This window comes from Leuciscus leuciscus (genome assembly GCF_965113295.1).
Source record: "Leuciscus leuciscus genome assembly, chromosome: 8".
Lineage (NCBI taxonomy): Eukaryota > Metazoa > Chordata > Actinopteri > Cypriniformes > Leuciscidae > Leuciscus > Leuciscus leuciscus.
This window is the reverse complement of record NC_138732.1, coordinates 20,123,118-20,142,765: the sequence shown is the minus strand read 5'-3', so window position 1 is coordinate 20,142,765 and position 19,648 is coordinate 20,123,118. Positions and strand designations below refer to the sequence as shown.

The 19,648-nt window shown below is 39.3% G+C and overlaps 1 protein-coding gene across 1 annotated transcript in view; it reads left to right on the top strand.

The window, feature by feature from the left end:
- The first annotated feature begins 2,590 nt into the window (after positions 1 to 2,590).
- Positions 2,591 to 19,648, top strand: part of zic6 (zic family member 6) — a 60,060-nt gene continuing 43,002 nt past the window's right edge. The window contains exon 1 of the transcript XR_014208149.1: positions 2,591 to 2,653. The gene's annotated coding sequence lies outside the window, so the exon portion shown is untranslated. The remainder of the gene's footprint in view (positions 2,654 to 19,648) is intronic.

Here is a 19,648-nt window from a genome sequence, read left to right as displayed (position 1 = left end):
TGCCTACACCGTGTTATCCTCTTTTTAAAATTTGCACCCTGTTGACTTCAATGGGGCAAGTTTTAAACCTGCTTTTAGCCTCTTAACATCCTTGATGTGTCATTACAAGTGCCCAGCCATTGTGAGTGATTCCTTCAGAGTGAACGCGGTGAATCTGACTGCAGTAGATGTGAAAGATATGAATAAAAATGATGTTAATTCAGCCAGCGCACATACCTGTATTTTCTTCCTGTTTTCGGTCGAAGTCCACAGTAGTCGATTGTCGAGTTCATGCGCATAGGTTATCACGCGCGTGAACTCGACAATCCGATTTTTGTCGTTGTTCTCTGTACTGACAACACTCCAAATTTACAAAATAATTAGCTCAATGTTAAAATTTACCGGAGTTCTCCTTTAAGGAATCTTTCCCAACTCTCCCAACTAATACTGTAAACTACAGGGAACCCTCTCATTTGGTACATTACTGTAATATTAAAGGTTAAAATTAACAATAGTCCAAACTATTTATTTACTTACTTAAGCTATTTATTTTCAGAAATAATAATCACATTTAAATAAAAATTGAGCTGTATACAAACATTCCAGTTGCACATAAGGTCGTTTAAAGTTTTATTAAAGTTTTAACAAAAATACGATCCTCTATTTTTTATAGCTAACTAACGAACTGTGAACATTGGATAATTTTCATGAGGTAAATGCAATGTTCAAAAGCTGTTTTATTGATGTCTTTCTGTGGTTAATATTGATTTGAGTGATTACATGAGAGATAAGTTTTACTAAAAGTTCATTAATGTTTATTTCATGCTATAACTTGAAGTAAAGTGGAAGAGTTGAACGGTTCACGTGCGCTCCACCACGCTGCCACTTGAAATAAGTTGGATAAAGTGATCTGTCATGCCATATTTAAAGGGATAGTTCACCCAAAATGTTTTATTCTGTCATCATTTACCTCAAGTTGTTCTAAACCTGTATGAGCTTCTTTCTTCTGTTGGACTAAAAAGAAGATATTTTGAAGAATGTCCTACATTTACCAGGTTAGGGTAGGATTAGGATTTGGTTGAGGGTTAATTGCATGTAATTATGCATAATGTACTGTTATTACTATGGTAAGTACATGTAACATATGTAACAAAGACACTGTAAAATAAAGTGTTACCCTGTAATTCTATAAAAACTATAAATGTCACCATAGGCTGCCGTTCAAATTCAATTGTTGATATCAAGAATGGGATAGCAGAAAGAACATTAATTAAAAAAATGAGGACATTTGCTATTCAAATTACAGGTAGCACCCTTAAAGTTGTTTGTGATTTAAAAACCTTATGCTGGAGTGAAATTGGGAAGCATGAAGTGAATAGTTTAGCCTATACATTTGCTAATATCTACTATTTTAAAGCAAGAACAAATTGTCTTCTGTCATTTTCATCATCTCCGATCCACCAAAGCAGACTTCACCCCTTTGATGGGATGGACTAAAGGTAGATCCCAGAGAACATGTTCATTAGGGGAAAAGGAAAACAAACATATGTCAAGGAAGAAAGAAATTAGAATATGTGGAAGAGGAAGACCTTGGCAGTGCCTTGGCCCCTGTCTAAAACTGTTAGTGGCCCAGCCTTTGTGGGCGTCTTGTCTCCGGGGGCCGGTTGGGTAATTATCAGTGAGGGTGCACGTGTGGGAGTGTGTGAATGGGGCTGTGCGCCGGGCGTCTTGGACCTACTGTTTGCGTTCTCACTGCACCCTATCAGCGGGATGCACCAAACTGAGCGGGGCGCCCTGAAAAGTGAATCCCCCCCCTTCCAATCTCATCTCCTCTCCTCCCCACCTCATCCCTCTCTTCCCCGGCTTTTCCCCCAGGAGAATGGAAAGAAGTGGAGGAGGATGTAAAGACCCATCTTAGACATGTTTGATGGGGGCCCTGTTGGACAAGGCCCTTTTTCCTGTTCGTTCATGTGGAAAATTATGGCAGAGGAGGAGGGAGACAATTAGTGGGATCTGCTAATCACCCGGGCAACACTCATTTAATTGACATGTGAAATTTTGTTTAATCTAACATGTCGATAGGCAATATGACAAAGGCCTGGAAGCCAAGGACTAGACAGCTTATTATTGGAGGACGGTCTTTGCAAGGCCTGGATGTGTGGAGTGAGTCTGGGTGGGGGTTGATGTGAGGATTAAATGCCATTATCCTCACTATGCATTCGGACAAATAGCTATGCACACTCTCACTTAGGTGTTTTTATGTTTGTTGTTTGTTGGTACAAAACAGTGTGCTTTTTTTATTACTTTCGTGAATACAGCTTTGGAGGTTTTACAGGAGAAACTGCTGCACACAGTTCAATGAAAATTTTTGTATTTGCAAAAATCAATAAGCTATTGAAGGTCACTGAAAAGGGAGCACTCACACCTCACACTGTTGAATGGTAGAGTGAGAGCTATATAAGCGTAAGCTTTTGTTTATTTTGTTTTGCAAATTCAGCGATGGCATAATACAGTATATTGAAAACCTTCTTAAATTATTCAGTATGGCAAACTTGAGCAGTTGGCTTTGGCTTCACTGTTCTAACGTGTTTTCTTCCTATTTGTTTTTCAGTGGGCCAATTGTCTCTTTGAACTCATGTAACCAGGGCTTTAACAAGTTAATATCGGGGGACAGGTAAGCCTAACCAGTTTGCTTTACCAAGATACGTTTGATACGTTTTTTTTTCTTCCAGTTTTGATGTTTAAACGCAGATTAGGTTTTGCTCAAAACGTTTATGACTATTACCCCATAAATGAGTGGCATTTAAGACATTTACATGAGATTACACGTAAACATAATGGGTGTGAGATGTCAATTTTCTCAATGATAGCTATGTAAATAATGTCAATATTCAAAACTGAGTCACACATCACAGCTGTAGATGGAACCATTGCTACTGTATTTGTATTTGCCAGACAATTTGGCAGTTTGCCCGAACTCACAGCTGGATTGACTAGGCTTTTAATGCGAGCATTGGGGGTTGGGGGTTGGAGTATGGATGTCTGGGATGGGGGTTTGGAAAGGGCGAGGGTGGCATGGCTAGGGCACAGGGAGAATTTTTTACAAGAGACTGGTGCTCGAGAGTGAGTGAATTGCATCTAATATTTGACAGTACTTTTTTTGTTTTTTTTTGTTGCCATTTTCCCTTTATACTGGACAGTACAGAAGGCAGCTTGGAAGCAAAGTAGGGGAGAGGTGGGGGGACAGGATCAGAAAGGACCACGAGCCAGGACTCGAACTCTGTTGCTCGAAGCATAGCTGTGCAATATGTTGGAGCTGCTGCTTTGATTTTTAAAGTCTTAATTTTACATTGAGCTAGTGAAAAAAGTCACTATTTTGTCATGTGATTGCCAAATGGCGACCTTGCTTAGTGTATTAAATATTAATGGCATATTTGATTTTTCTTGGAATCGATTCAGTCAGCTCAATGCATCAGCTGTGCATTTGACCCCAACGTTTTTTCTCTCTCCTACTGCCAGGTTTACTTTCCTTCATTTCCTCCTCTAAAGTAGTCATATCGGTATCATTGTGCCACTTAACACTCGATATTGTCTAAAATACTAGGTTGAGTCCTATTGACAACTTCTTGTTAAATTGGTTGTGCACGGGTCTTTGCTTTGATGCTGTTGTCTTCTCTTGCAGCACAATGAGCAGGTCTATTCCAATTTCCTATGAGTCCTTCACTATTGTGACAATAATAACATGGGCTTTTTATGCAGTAGCTATTACTGCCCTGAGCAGCAGGAGATCTTGCCAAGACCGAGGCGGCAGGGATGAGAGTATGCGGAGGGGGTTTACTTGACTCCATGCAAGCTACATCCCCGCCACTTTCCCTCCCTGCCGTTCTTGCTTTGCCACTTTGCCCTGACAACTGACTGCTTAAACGAGTGCATGAAAATAGGTGCCTTTGCTGGTCTCCATGACAGACCACACATAATCAGTGTTGAGGTATGTAATTACAGCTGTCAGGCCCATCCGCTGTAATTGATGCAAGTGCAAGCAGCGCTTGCTGCCAGGGCAGCTTCTAACTGCACACATGGCAGCAACACTGGCCTCTCCTCATGAGAGAAAAGGAGAAAAACATTACCTGCAAGATGGATGGCGTGCGTTAATCACCGCCAAGTGACTCTTTTTCTGCCACGAGTGACAGTCGTTTTTTGTCAGCAGAGGATAGTACCCCTGAACATGTTTGTCTCCTGGCTTTCGATTCTCAGACTCGGTTTGATGTTGCCGGGCACATTCACAGATGGTGAAGGGGGGTAGGGGGTGTGATGAAAATGCTGTCAAAGCCACAGACGCTTAAGTGTCTCCAAAGCGAGGTGGTCTGTCTGCGGGGTGTCTGTGCTTGGCTTATCGCTGTTGGCTTTTTAAATGTTTCAATTCCTGCCATCCAGTAGAAAACACGGTGCACCATTTAACTTCACTGAAAAAAAAGAGAAATCACTTGAATCAGACTTCTTATGCTGCTTCACGTGCGAAGAGGGGGGTTTCAAGGTTGATAGGCCAGAAATGTAGAGACTTGAGCATCTAGGCTGAAGGCTGGAGTAAATAAGTCCTCTAGAGAACATATAAAGACCTTTCTGGCTACAAAGCAGAAGTCTCAGATGCTTGTCCTGTGCCAAGCTGTTGTAATATTGATCAGAGGAAGGTGTGCTTCCCTCTTTTATTTCTGCTGAGGATTGATGTTAGAAACTGACACAAGAGTATATTTATTGATTTAGCTTGGGATGTTATGGGCAAATAACTTGACCACTGCACCCAAATGCAGTCGTAGAGAAGCCTCGTTTAAATTTTGTTTGGTTTGCCATGATTGTTTTTTTTTCTTGTTTTTTTTCTTTTTTAGCTGTTACTAAAACTGTTCATTTGCTATGACATCAGGGTTCCCATTTGTTAACATGTTTCACATTTACATTTTTGTCTCTGCACCAGAAACAAAAGCGTTGCTCACTATGCCTCAGTTGTTCAAAATATGGTGCTAGAATTGTTGCATTATTCCAAATAAATAGATTGAGTTTCACAAATAAATGTGAAGATATTCACAAAAATTAATACAATTTACAAATAAATAAAATGAGATTTGCATTTTTTGCAAATAAAACAATATTTACAAATGTGTTTTGTTACGCACAACTCTTCCTTGCATTCATTCTAATGAATGAATACGCTTCCTCTGCATTTGTGAATCGCTTTCTGTGCATTTTTGGATCTCTTCTTGTGCATTTGTAGATCACAGCACGCATTTGTGGATTTTGAAAGACTTCTAGCGTCAAATCCACAAATAAGTGGACTCCATCCTCCATCTAAGCCAATCAGATAACAGCCATTTTGCACTGACCAGTCATTGCACGCTCTCACTCCAACCAATCACGATTTGCTTTACAATGAGGGTGGTCTTGCCCTGAAATAACTTTGTTTATTCATCTGTATTGGCTCAATAGGCTCAATTTCTACAGAAGAAGATGTTTAAAATGTGGATTTTGTTAAACCATTAGACTGTATCAAGGCAAGCCACAGTATTATATTTTATGAGCCTTTGAAAATGCCAGAGAAACAGTGCACATCTCTTTCATGGGAACAACACACTATGGAAGCATCACATTGTCTGAATCAGAAAGAGCTTTATTGCCAAGTGTACTTGCACACACACAGAAGGAATTTACAGTTATATAACCAGACAGTTATAGATGAACACAGTACAGACATATTCAAGACAGAACAGACATAGAACTGCCTGCATTAAAGATTTTTTTATTATTTAATATATTAAATAAAAAAACGTATCATGTGGTTTGACTCAGAGTACACATTACATTTACATTTTTATTCATTTAGCAGACGCTTTTATCCAGAGCGACTTGCAAATGAGAACAATAGAAGCAGTTTAACTGGAGTATGAATTCTTAACTGGAAGGATGCATTACAGCCTGTTCCCTGTGATTATTGACAACATGCATGACTAACCGTAGAGCAGTAAGATGACTGAGCCTCTTCATTCCGTTAGCGCTCCCCTCTCATATGTTCAACATCCAGAGGCAGACCACCATCTCATCAGACATTCAAATCTACAAAGATTTCTCTCCATTGACATGGCAGAAAAAGAGAGATTGTTGAAATGATCTGAAATGGGAAGTCCACACACACACACACACACACACACACACACACACACACACACACACACACACACACACACACACACACACACACACACACACACACACACACACACACACACACACACACACACACAATTCTTCAATTTCATTGGCAATAAATAAATAAACATTAATATTTAATAAAGTAAATGGTGTAAACTAATTAAATAAGTGTGTGTGTGTGTGTGTATTTAAGTAATTATTATTGTTTTATTTGATGTTTTTGCTGAATAACGTTTCAGATATTTGTTTTGACAATATTTAACATTTTTATATTTTACTATTCACCAATATATTTTTCAGTTCTTAAATACTCTAAAAATACTGCTTACCACAGGCATTTGGATGTATGACAAACCTTGATATCAATAAAAACGCACTTGGTGTTTTTGCGTGTTGACTTAAAGTATTGTTCACTTGACAGAAGCATGCTAAGCTTTCACACTGTCTGGACCTCACTAAACTTTAGATTACAGTATAGTGGAGGTTTCATTGTCCGCTAATATGGCCATGTAGTCTGCCAGCACCTTGCCTGACAGGAAGTATTGGTTTCAATTGGATTAGCACTAACTAAATCTCTAACTATCTCCACACGTAGAATCCACAATGTGAAGGCGCCATTTCGAACAAGTCTGGCTCAGGACGGTCTGCATAGCTATTCCCAGACCTGCTCACTGCAGACTGTAGGAACACAAGGTGAAGTGTGAAAGTCTGAATTGGGTAAAGCTAATCATTGTGTAATTACGGCTGCCAAAAGGGAGCCATTAGCTAAGTGCTATCCAGTAACAGTGGTCTCTGTCGCTTTGCGTGAGGACTGAGAGTGAAATTGTTGACAATGGTTGAATAGTCCTCCAAGGCCCCGTGATTTGGCCAGGCAGCCTCGGAGTTCCATTGCTACTCATTAGCGGCTGTGTTTGGTGCACTGCCTTGACAAATCATACCCCAATGTTATTAAACATGTCGAAACATTGTTTGACAATTTCCCTGCTCGCCTTGTAATTGGTACGATCTGTGAATAGAGTACATAAATATATTTATGAGCCGAGAAATTTAGTGCTATCAAATCAGGGCCGAGCCTAATGCATTTTTCAGTGCTGTAAATTTGGAGATAGTTGATGACTTTATGAGGACGTTTATGAGGATGCGTACTGTTTATTTTCATAAACAGCTCAGCAGATGCTGGCGAGAGCAGCTGTTGTGGTTTGTATTCTTATGGAAATGACAGGGCCAGCTGTTGTTCTGTACTTACTGTAGTTTAGCACTTGCAAGCTCACTAGTACATAGTGGGGCTCGAGAGGCAAAAGACCGATGGACAAGTATTCCAGCGGCGTAGTTGTGGATCTTTTTCCTTTATTATTGGCTGCTCAACTTTTCAAAGCATATTCTAGATTTAGGAGAGCTATAGATGAAGCAGAGGGAACAATTCCTTCTGACACCAGGTTATATTCGTCATCAAAGTACGCAGGCAATATGTGGTTGTTGTATGCGGGATGAAAACGTTACTTGTGTGTGTGCGTGCTTATCTGCGCATAAGTCCATACCCGATTGCATCGCAGCAAAAAGAGGATGGTTTAAACTCTGTTTGAGCCCTCTAGACACTGCTATCAAGATGGGGTTCACCTAAAATACCTCTGACTACAATCATGCTCTCAGCTGAAATCTTTCTCTTTTTCATTCCCTCTGGATGAGTGTCTATAATAGGGATGGCAAGATGGAAAAAAGGCTGTATATAAGTGGGTGTCTAGTGTCAGGGGGTGTGTGCACAGGTTGCTGAAGACATATGAATAAATGCCTTGATGTTCGTGTAACAGTGTAAGCTATACTGCATAAACACATGTGCTTGCATACATTTCCCTGCATGATCTGTTACTACACCAAAGAGCAGCTTTATTTCCCCTCCCAGCTTGTGTGCCAGTCTGTCTGACATCAAACTCTTTCTGACACTAATGTGCGTGCCAGTCAATTCAAGACTAGACTTTTGACTCGTGGATGTAAGATCATAATCTCGCCAACGGTCCCGCCATGTGGCACAGGAGTGACTCTTCAGCTCTTTAGTGACTCTTGGCTGTCACCGCACACTCTGTGAAGAGCAGCGGGCACGTATCCAGTCAGTGAACTGCTAAATGAGGGCTTGGCCAGGCGAACAGAAGCAGACGTGCGGCGGAGAGCTCCGTAGTTGAATTTTTTTTGGATGGGACGGCTGATCTCTCGCCTCCTCTACGCCCAGGTCTTTGTCTCCTTTGCTAATTGAGCAACTCGACTGACCCTAGAGTAACATGTCACTACAGAGGGGTTAAGGCCCTGGTGTCATGTGACATGGAGCCTCTGACCTGATGTGAAGGGAAGGGCTAATGTCACAGATCTAATCCAGTGACAGGATTCAGCTCTGATCGTTCTGCCTTTGTCATTTCCAAACCAAACAAATCACCTTGATATGATTCAAAATGCACCTAGACACATTATAAAATTGGCCTGTGTGCCTGTTTAAACCTTTGTAAAATATTTATTCATTTTGGCTGTTAAAATAGCTACCTGATACATTGCCAAAATGGCTTTTGAAAAGACAAAACGCAAACAGTCGGCTTAAAAGGGATTTTTCCTGCTATTCCAAAACAAACAAAAAGACTGATTAGTATGTGCCATTTGATTTTCATGTGCATTATTTGCAAAAAACAAACAAAAAACAAACAAAAAGAAAGCTCTTATTGATTGCAGTCGACAATAGCTCTTTTTATTCAGCCAGGACGTTCGTGCTATGTTGCCTAGTGACATAATGACATCCATCAGGAAGTCAAATGTCAGTCCTTTCTTGCTCTGACATTTAGTTTCGGGTACATATGGAGTCATTGTTTGCATTTGATTTGGCTAATGTTGGAACAGTATCAAATGGGTTATTTTGGGCTATTTTGAAATGACCATTTAAGTGCTTCGGCCACCATGAGAGACTGGAGACTACTCTAAAGTAGTTGCAAAGACAAAAGGCTCAGCCTTGAATCTTTAATCCCTGAAGTATTGTCAGATATTGCAAGAAGGTCTGCACTAAATATCTATGAGTTTGTATTGTATGAGATTGTGCAAGAGGGACATCTTCCATCACTCAAACCGCAGGCATTTCTGTCGGGACTGTGAGAAGACTGACAGGTCTATTTACCGCTTCCCAGTCAATCAAGCAGCCTCCTTAATGTCTGTAGGCTTGTTGACTTCAGGTTTGGGTTGCAACAGAAATCTTTTGTGATGATGAAATCACAGAGTTTCCTGTCCATTTTCCACTTTGAAGGAACTAAGGGCCTTTGTGGTGTTGTGGAAAGAGACCTGCTGTGTTCGAATGGATTTGATATATACGTTTTGTTGCAGTGATAGTCTTCTGTAGGTGTCAAACCACCTCGTGTTCTGCTCTGATGATTGGAGGTGCTAGTCTATATGTTAAATGAACACCTATGAGATTCAGAAAATGCTGATGTTCTTACAATATACCCATCAAAATACATACATGTGGAACCTGAAACCCTATCTTTGAAGTATCAATTTTTTCATGTTCAGTGGAAATGTTTCATTCTGTTAGTTGAAGGTTCTTTTTCTTATTTCTGTAACTGAAGTGGACCATCTCTGTGCTTATCAGGGCCTCGGCTAAGAAGTGCCATACTGATTTGAGGGGTGTCTGTGAAAAGGTTCCTCTTTATCCATTTTATTTTCTCTGCTACCTCAAAACCATTTGTCCACACAGCCCAATGTCCCCCGCTGGCCCTTTCCTCCCGCTCCTTCCAAGGATTGAGAGTGGAGGTGCAAGACACAGACTGTTTAAAAAAAAGCCATCTGGCCAGAGGAAGAGGTGGGGTGCGGTTGGGGTTGGGTGGAGTCATGCTGGGCAATCAAAATGACAGGCAGCAGTGAAAAGTGTTTTGTGGGCTCCCACATATATGTGAAGTAGCCTGACTTGTGAGATTTCACAGCTCCCTTTGGTCTTCAGGTAAACACTGACTTAGCCACGGTGTATCTCTTTCTCTTGGGCTTTGTCGTACAGTAAGCTCTCTCTTACTGGCCCATCTCATAAATATCCCCTTTAGAGACTCATGCACGCCTTGGTTTTGAACAATTGCTCCAGCATTTTGCATAATCAGTAAGACTGAAACTAGGTGACATGATTGTTTCCTCCAGAAAAAAACGTGAATCAAGGATGCTAAAATTCGGCAACTGAGGCGAGAGTCACACAATCAAAGCCTTCCCATTCTCCGAATATTATAATCTCTTGTTCTTATGCATTCATTTTCACCCCCCCCCCCCCTCCCCCATTTTGGCCCCTTTTCCCCCTTCCAGAAAAAAAACTCTAAATGTGTGGAGGCTTCATTTTTCACTCTCCCCAAGCGGCTCTGTTGTCAGAGGAACCCTTAGGAAGTCTTTATTTCTGCCAGGCAGGGCCTCTCGCGTTCCTCCAGCTTCTCCGGCCGTTCTCATGGCTGTCCCCCCACCTGCTGGGACCCTGATCCCAGGCCGAGCTGCGCTTCAGCAGGGGACAATTACTATCCCGCTCTGCCTTTGATCATCTGACCACATGGAAACACAACAGCTGACCACATGTTTCAACAGACAAGGAGGAGGAGAGGGGAGAAGAAAAGAGTGAAGAAAGAGGAGAAGAGGGAAAAGCATTTGCCTTTCATTCTCCCTCACACACAGCACACTAGAAAAAGGCCCATTCCAGGAGCGGTTGTAGTGCTTGTATAATTCTCATGATCTTTGGTGTGCGGTTTACGCCTGGACTTTTATTGTCATGATTATGTCTTTGGATCAGAAAAAAGAGTGCTTATTACAGACATGGGGCGGCCGCATGTAAAGTTTCTTTTTGAATTTGCCTCGTCTCATTTACTAAAGCTAGCGCAGAGTGCTAGAGAAGTAATTTGAGGCTGAGCTTGTAAAAGTGAGTGCTAATTCTTCTGTCATTGTCAGCCAAATTGTCTTTGAGCCAGCTGGGCCTCCGCATAAATGCTCGCTGTGGTCAATATTGAAAGCGCTTCCACACAAAGTCAAAGCCACAGTCACAGCACTCTCGGTCTACTAAGATACATGCCTCTCCAATTGTAGTTCTTGAATGGCAGAAAGCCGTAATAATTAAATTGCCGTTTTAGATGTATGTAAAAATGTGGGTCATTAACATAAGTGTACATGATAAAGAAAAAGAAAGAGCTAAAAAAAAAAAAAAACTAGTTCATGTTTTTACATGTTTTTTTTTTAAGTCATTTTCAAAAAAAGCTTCATTTTAATTACTCTATAAAAATGTGATGTAACATCACGTAAAAAGTATCATTTTCTTCACACTTAACTTTACAAATACATATGAGTGCAGACATATTAATATTTGTTTAAAAAAAATCTAAAAAATGTTTAAGTATATTTTTCAAGGTAAAATGTTTTTGATATATATACATATGCATATACGTGTGTGTGTGTGTGTGTGTGTGTATATGTATAATAAATGATACATTCATAACTATCATTGTTTTTGATGGAGTCACAACACAGGTTAACCTGAACTAACCTTGTCATGTCATGAAAAGGTTAAAATATTACAAATTATAAGCGAGTCATTGACCTTTAAACACAGGCATAAGGGTCTACAGGGGTCCACTCTATAACATAATTTCCGTTTTTTTCTGAATGTTGCTTAAACCACATTATTTTGTTGGTCCCACACATGGCTTTGATTTTGCAAGCAAAATTTTTCCAATTAGCAGTGTTGCAGTTTTGTTGTTTTTGTTAGAAATCATAAGGAAAGATTCAAAAGTCCAAAATTATTTCTTTTAAGAAAGCTTTATTCATCATGATTTCAGAACTGTTGCGCATTTTAAACACTGAATGAGGGTGTGAGCTCAGCATATTTTTTCAGCGAATGTGTGGTTACATGTGGTGTGTTATTTGTCACAGCATGTGTTCGTTCTTTATTTGTTTGTGGATGTTATTTGTGTTTGTGTACGAATTCATTAACTGTGTATTTGTGCATGGGAATGATTGTGTGCAGTATTTGTGAGTGTTTTTCTGTTTGCATGCCCACTGAAGCAGACCTGAGAGGTGCTGGGATGTGTTCAGGGGGCCAGGGGTGAGGCAGCCAGGCCTATAGGGAGCTGTTTGTTTTGGCCTGTTTGCTGGGGATGGCCTCCTTGAGTGTCCCTATTGTGCAGCAGATCACTTTACCACATTAAGGGCGCATGAAAAGAAGCTCTTCACTGGCACTTGGGCCCTGGCTGGAATAACAGGCAGTGTTTTGACTGGCTGCCACCTTCTATTCTGACCACTCTGCCGCCCAGCAGACGGCTCCTGTCTCAAAGAAGCCTGGGAGGAGAAATGCACAGATAGTCAGTCACAAGACTCTTACTCTGCAAACAAACAGTTTTGTTAGGTTATGCCACAGTGTCAAAGTCTTGCTAATTCTTCTCTTAATAAGTTTTTTTTATTTACATTTTAAGTTTATAAAAGATTTAAAAATAATTTTTGCTTTTATTTTTAAAAATATGAAAAAGCCTGGCTTCCTCGACCATCATGTTTTTGACACAACATCATTACATGTCTCACCCCCTTACATGCCCTTTGTGCATTTTTACCTAGTTCATAATCATTTTATCCGGCAGTTAAAAATAATTAACAAGTCATGCTCTTTTGTCGTCCGCCATTATGAGTCCTCCGTCTAGCAATGAAAGGCTTCACCATAAGCACAGTCACATTATAGTGTCAAAATCTATTTTAAAGTGCAGTAATTCAAGGGTTTACAAGGCTCCATAAAACCTCAACATGCCCCAGTAATGAGAAGCATGAATGGAAACTTGGATAGTTCTTCGTGGCCCCAGCAAAGGCGGGGGACCAAATGCAGGACACACGGCACAAAGCATGGGGGCTGTAACAAAGAAAGGCAGGATAGACAGAGCTCTCGCTGAGTGAAGACAGGCCCACATGTTGCAAATATTGGACAGATCTTGTTGCTTGGTTGAAGTGATGCAAGCCATAAAGTATCTTTGTGTACAGTCTACAATTTGAGCTTTACAGTATTTTTTCACATGAAAATAATGTAATTATTAATTATAACGATGTTCAAGGCTCGGGGAAGAAGGAGGCGGTAACCGGCGAATGATCAACGTAAAGTTTAATCATAAAACAAACATAACAAAATGAAAGTAAAGTGGCAGCCCCAGCTGTTTCTCAATCGCTCCAGCACCACCGGCGGTCACCGCTCCTTCGTGCTGTCAGACCGCAATCCCCCTCAGCAGCGAGGGCTCTCAGACAGCGTGTCCCTCCTTCCTCCCGGGTTTTCGGCACCAATGTTGCAAAGTTAAAGGCTCAGGGAAGGAGGAGGCGGGATCCAGCGAACGTTTAATAAACTTGAATCACTTTAATCAACTCCATGAGACTCTAGACCGGTGTGCTCATTAGCCCTCGTGCCACCGGCCGTGCTCCATTCCCTGGCTCTCGGCCCCGCCCTGCTTGCCACATTATTGTTCAAAAGTTTAGATTAGTAAACCTATATATAGGTTTAGAGCTGCTCGGTTAATCGTTAAAAGAACGCTATCTCGATTCAAACACCCACGCGATCTTATTCCTTAATGACAACGGTTCGGCTATGTCTATAAATTTTTTTTAAAGTATGATCACATTAAAACAGTATTTTCAACCAACCACACAGTATCATTTCAGTGTTACAATAATTCAAATTATCACAGAAGTACTAGGATAAGTGTTCATAGTAATCACCTTTGGAAAGTAACTTGAAGCTTCAAGTAAAGATTGTACCAATTACATCATTACACCAGTAGGTGGCGACAAGGGACTGTTAAAATGTATCTGTCATTGAATCGTTCATTCAAGAGATTTGTTCAAAAATGCTGATTCATCAGTTAATTCTTTATGAGTGATTCATTGAAACCAACTTTTAAAAAATAATTGAAATTAATAAAATATTTCATTTTTCATTCATAAAATATTTCATTTTTCATTCATAAAATATTTCATTTTTCATTCATAAAATATTTCATTTTTCATTCATAAAATATTTCATTTTTCATTCATAAAATATTTCATTTGTCATTCATAAAATATTTCATTTGTCATTCATAAAATATTTCTTTTTTCCATTCATAAAATATTTCATTTTGAAAACATTCATTCAAACCAACTTTTAAAAAATAATTGAAATTAATAAAATATTTCATAGACTGCAGCAATTTAACATTTAATCAGAACCTCTAGTAAATTACATGTTACTTTAAGTTGTCTATTCTGAATTGTGGGAGAATCTATTTTGAACAAACAACAAAGGTCAATTGTGCAGCTCTAATATATATATATTTATCTAGTAAGATATTTTATATTTACACTTTTCCACATCCTTTAAGCTTTAGTTTCAGGATTTAGCACATCACTTTTAGAGGCATTAAGAAATGAGGGAATGTAACCGTACAGAACCTCTCTGTGCGCATACAGTCGTATTTCAGACTCCTTGCTGAGTTTACACTTGCTAGAGATCTCATAACTCCACATGTGGTCGGGGCAAGGTTAAAAAAAACTGTGATATCTTGTAAACTTCAGATTGTACACACCTCTCTACTGTTCCCAGGACCCGTACAAGAGCAGGTCAAATGCAAATGTGTGAACAGTTACGCTCTGCATGCTCTTATGAAACAAGTCTTCTCCTGTGGTTAAAACTCGAACAAATCTATCAGGGCGCTTTCTAAATTTACAAGCACACAGTGCACTCTTTTTAAAAATAAATGGTGTCATGATGCACTCTTGAGTGTTGAGATGAGTTAGGCCTGCACTTTAGCTCCTGTCTCCAGGATTTCCCCATTTCCCCAGATGCTATGAGGCAAAATTGTGTGTGGGGTGTCTGGATGCTGTGCTTGTGCAGTTACAGCAACTTATCAGTGTTAAGTTGTTGTTTAGTTGCTGTGTTCTGCAGATGTAAGGATTTCGAAATTCAGCCAGGACAGATTATAATTTACCTTAAAGGGATAGTTCACCCAAAAATGAAAATTCTTCCATTAATTTCTCACCCTCATGTTGTCCCAGACCCATAAGACTTTCGTTCATCTTCGGAACACTAATGAAGATCTTTTCGATGAAATCTGAGACTCTTCCATTGGCAGCTACGCAACTACAAATTTGACGCTTCAAAAAGTTCATAAAGAGATCGTAAAGTGGTTTAGTCCCAATTTTCTGAAGAGACACAATCGATTTATATGATGAACAGATTGAATTTAGGCTTTTATAATAATGTTATTATTGGAGGTCATAAATGTTTCACTTTTAGAGCATCTTGGCAGCTATTAGTGCATGTTTGGCTGTTTGCCTCCAACCGCCATGTTTTTGATGGCTATATCCAATGAAACCGATCCAGAATATATTGTACAATGTGAATTTGAAATGTTTGTTGTATGTTCATACTTTTTTGAGAGTAATTGATTTTAAGCTTGTTTTTAACATGTAAAAGTAGTTACCTTAACCAGTTATTGTTTCTGACTCAGCAGAATGTAAAATGCTCCGTCTTTAACAGACTTGCGGTATTGCTGGGTAGTTATGGAGCTTATTGTGTTTGTTCAGTTAATGGCTACTATAGGCAATAAATTATTTACTTTCTGTACATGTGAGAGTTGTAATTACGCAGCTGTCCCTGCCTCTTATCCAGGTCCCAAAGTGGTCTCGATGGAGAGCATGTCATTCCATATTAATTCAAAGCATATCATTTTGTGGTCTGCTGTCAAACTTTTCAAATTGAGAGGATGTTGTGCAGGATGCGGTTATATGTGGCAATAAATTCTGTAGTTTGTGTGGATCGCTCTAATTTACGACCTACCCGTCCATTCATGATGCAACTTGCCAATGACTTGACATTAAAATAAATATATATTTTTAAATAATTTAAATAATTTGTGACTTCACACAATAATTTCTTTGTTCTACCAATCGACTGGCCATCAAAAACCATTCAGTATAGAAGAAATCGCTTGAAATATATATAAATAAATAAAAAGTATGAGAATAGCCAGGCTTTTTACTCATCAGCCTTTGATTACTTTTAATTGGACTGCAATTTTCTGTCCAAAAAGAACGAGTATGTGTGTGCAGTAAAGAAGATGACAGGTCTAATGGTTAATTGAAAAAAAGAAATGTGTCAGGCTGGAATAGAAAGATATGAATGCACGTCAGAATGACTGAAAAGTGCACAATAAGAGGCAACCATGTCAGAGTAGAGGCTCTTAAATCTTGTCTGTCCGGTTTGTAACATCTTTAACCTTTCCATCACAATTAAAGCACTAAACATTTTTACCTCTGAACCTTTTACGTGCCTTATCTGCTTACTCCCAACACCCCAAGCAACATTAAAATAACTCAATGATGAATATAGAAGTATTACTTCTATATTCTAGACGAATATATAATCAGTCTGATTTGGATGAGATGACATTTGGAGGCCCTGTAGGAGTCTGGTTGTTGCCTAGTGCATGCAGACCAGTGAGAACTGAAGCTGACTGCAGCTGCTGTTAATGTATGTTATTAAACGGTATATACATTTTTCCTAGTCTTGCTGCTGGGCGTGTTTCTGCACAGCCAAATGCAGAATTGTAAAGTGCATCATTCAGAAATGAGGCTTTATCAAACAAGTGCATCTTTCTGTTTTTGAGGGATTTTAAGAAGTGAAATATTATCATTTTTATATTTATTATTGTGCTATTGGTGTGAGCCTGTGAGGTCATTTATAAAGACTATTTTTGACACGGTTCTGGTAAACGGTGTGTTCCACCACATATTTTTTAATTTTTTTTGCTGCTTAACTATATGTACCTTGCAAAAAAGTTAGTTTGGCCCCTGGAAGTTTAATTGGTTGAAGTTTTATTTCTTTATTTCTTTTGTGGTCTGGTGGATGCAGTGGACAAGATGTAGTAGTACATTCACTTTCCTTCAAGTCTGACTGAGAGACTGACTTTTTTTAATAGGGTCCCACTCTCAGGGGGAAGCTGGAATTAAACATGGATTAATCCTTAATCTACATGTTCTGTCTGTCTGTCTACATGCCCTATGTTCAGACAGTAGTCTGTCTGCTGAACTGTCCATGACACGTATTAAAAATCCCACCAGTGTAGATGATGTTTTGGAAGCTTTTAGGCGAGTTCATAATTTTAGAGATAAGGCAAGTTTTGGTTCCATTATCTCTTTCTGGTTATACCTTTGAGTAGTCAGATTATCATTTTAGAAGTGATTTTATTAAATTGTGAGAATTTAAACAATATATAACGTTTTAAAGCCTGTTTGCTTTTAATGTTGTGTGTTAAACTTATCTTCTCAACAAAATGTTTATTCAGGGTTTGAGGATGGAGAAGAAACCCTGAAGTTTCTAGCAAAGGGCAGTGTTGTCACTTCAAAAGTCTTAGACTTGTATCACATATTCAAAAATGAAATACAAGTCTTGAGAGGTTGCAAAAGTATACATGCATTGTTTGCTTATTGATAGGAGTAACAAATATTATTAGGTATTTCAATTAACAGTAAAACGTAGGGTTATTTGTTTAACCCAACCGTTGGGTTACACGTATTGGGTCAATGTGTTGGGTTATTTTCCAAAAATATTGGGTCATGGTAATTTCTAAAAATAACCCGACTGTTGGGTTAAATAGCATACGGTTTCCGCAGCGACGGTTCAAATTTTAAAGGTCCAGTGACAGACAGTCAACATAGAAGCTGCTGCTGCTGCATCCAGATTATGAAAGGTAAGTCATATCGTTTTTATGTATATATAACATATTAAGTATTGTGTACTGAGACGTTGAATATAATTATTCGTAAACGAAGTTCCCTTTAGTCCGTTTTAAAGATCTCCGGGAAGTGAGATCGATTGGAAATTAATCCTAGCTATCCCCGTTAGCTCGCAAGCAGTAAGTTAATAAAGTAATTCATATAAACATTATACTAGCGAATCCGTTTAGAGATGTAACGTTACTACTAGCAGCTACCAGGAAGTTACCTACTAACAGTTACAATAAACTAAGTACGTTAACGTTAGGCCTAACGCTAGTCTGAAATCGCTATAGCATTACGCCTGTTTTACGGTAACGTTATTCGTGATAGCAAATGTCTTAAATGGACCTTAGTGATGGTCTGTCAGAGCTGAAGCAGTGCTCCAGACTGGTAACGTAAGTTAAATTTTTCGTACGGGTGCGACTACAATTGTCACTAAATGCGTAACGAAAGAGCTCTACTCATTTGAACCGTAGTGCACGGACTATTTATCAGCTCGGCCCAGCGGCGCGAGCTCAGACGTCGGTCACACGACACCACAACAGCGCTGTGAGATGGCAGTGAGAAGCGTTTGAATTCGCTGAAATCTCCGAGATGAAATAAAGATGAAAAAGTGCAGATATTCCCAACAACATTGAAGCGGAAAAGATGAGAAACATTGTGCAACAAATAAATGATTAGTTCATGATTAGTTAAAGAAAGTTTGTTTTCCAATACACAGATTACCTTGATTTACTGTAGTAACAAGTTTCTACGGACTAGTTTACTTTTCTGAAAATATTTCTTTTTTTCTGCTTCATTCTAACACAGGAAGGAGTAAATGAAAGTTTTACATTGCTGGATGACAATAATTCTCAACTCTGGTCCTGGACAGTGTACAATAGTACACATTTCGGATGTTTAATTGTCTTCCTTATCTGGCACCGGTCTTGGAGTCCTTCTAACAAGCTGGTAAGTTGAATAATGATTAGAGAGACCAAATGTGCAGTGCTGGGGCTACTACAGATCCAGGAACAGTTAATTACTTATGTTTTTTTGTTGTTGTTTTTTTCCAGCCGTCTTCCCTCATTTTAATACAGTATGTTTTAATTTCAATAGAGTCTGAGCTGTCTGATGACTGACAATGATTGAGTGGCAAAAGAAAGCAAGAAGTCCTCACAGCCAAGTCGAGGAGTTCATGAGATACACACCACCTCAACAAACTGCAGTGCGTGGAATTGATCCTCTGGAACAAAAACTATCAAATAAATCAATAGAGAACATCTCAGACTTCACAGTTTTCTTGGAATGGTGAGTTTAATGATGTTCCGTATAGAGGGTATGCGCATGACGTCACCGTCGAGTGTCTGCGGTTACGCCCACTGAGTGGCAGAATGGCTGCCGTGAAAAACACAAAACGCATCAGAAATGGGAAAGGGCTTTTCGATTGACTGTACAAATAGATTTGACAAGAAATCTGAGGTATATTTTTACAGACTGCCAAAAGCTACAGTACAGTAGTAGTGGGAAGTTCGGATAATTTTACTGACTCGGATCATGAATCTGGAACAAATCTTTTTTCAAGTAATTTCGTTCATTTCAGCAGAATGTATTTAAAATGTTACATGTCAATAGCCAAATTCACCAAACACATCAAATGTTGATCACATTTAGAATAAGAAAAAAATTGCAATGCAAGGAAGAGGCCAAATTATGAGAAACAGAA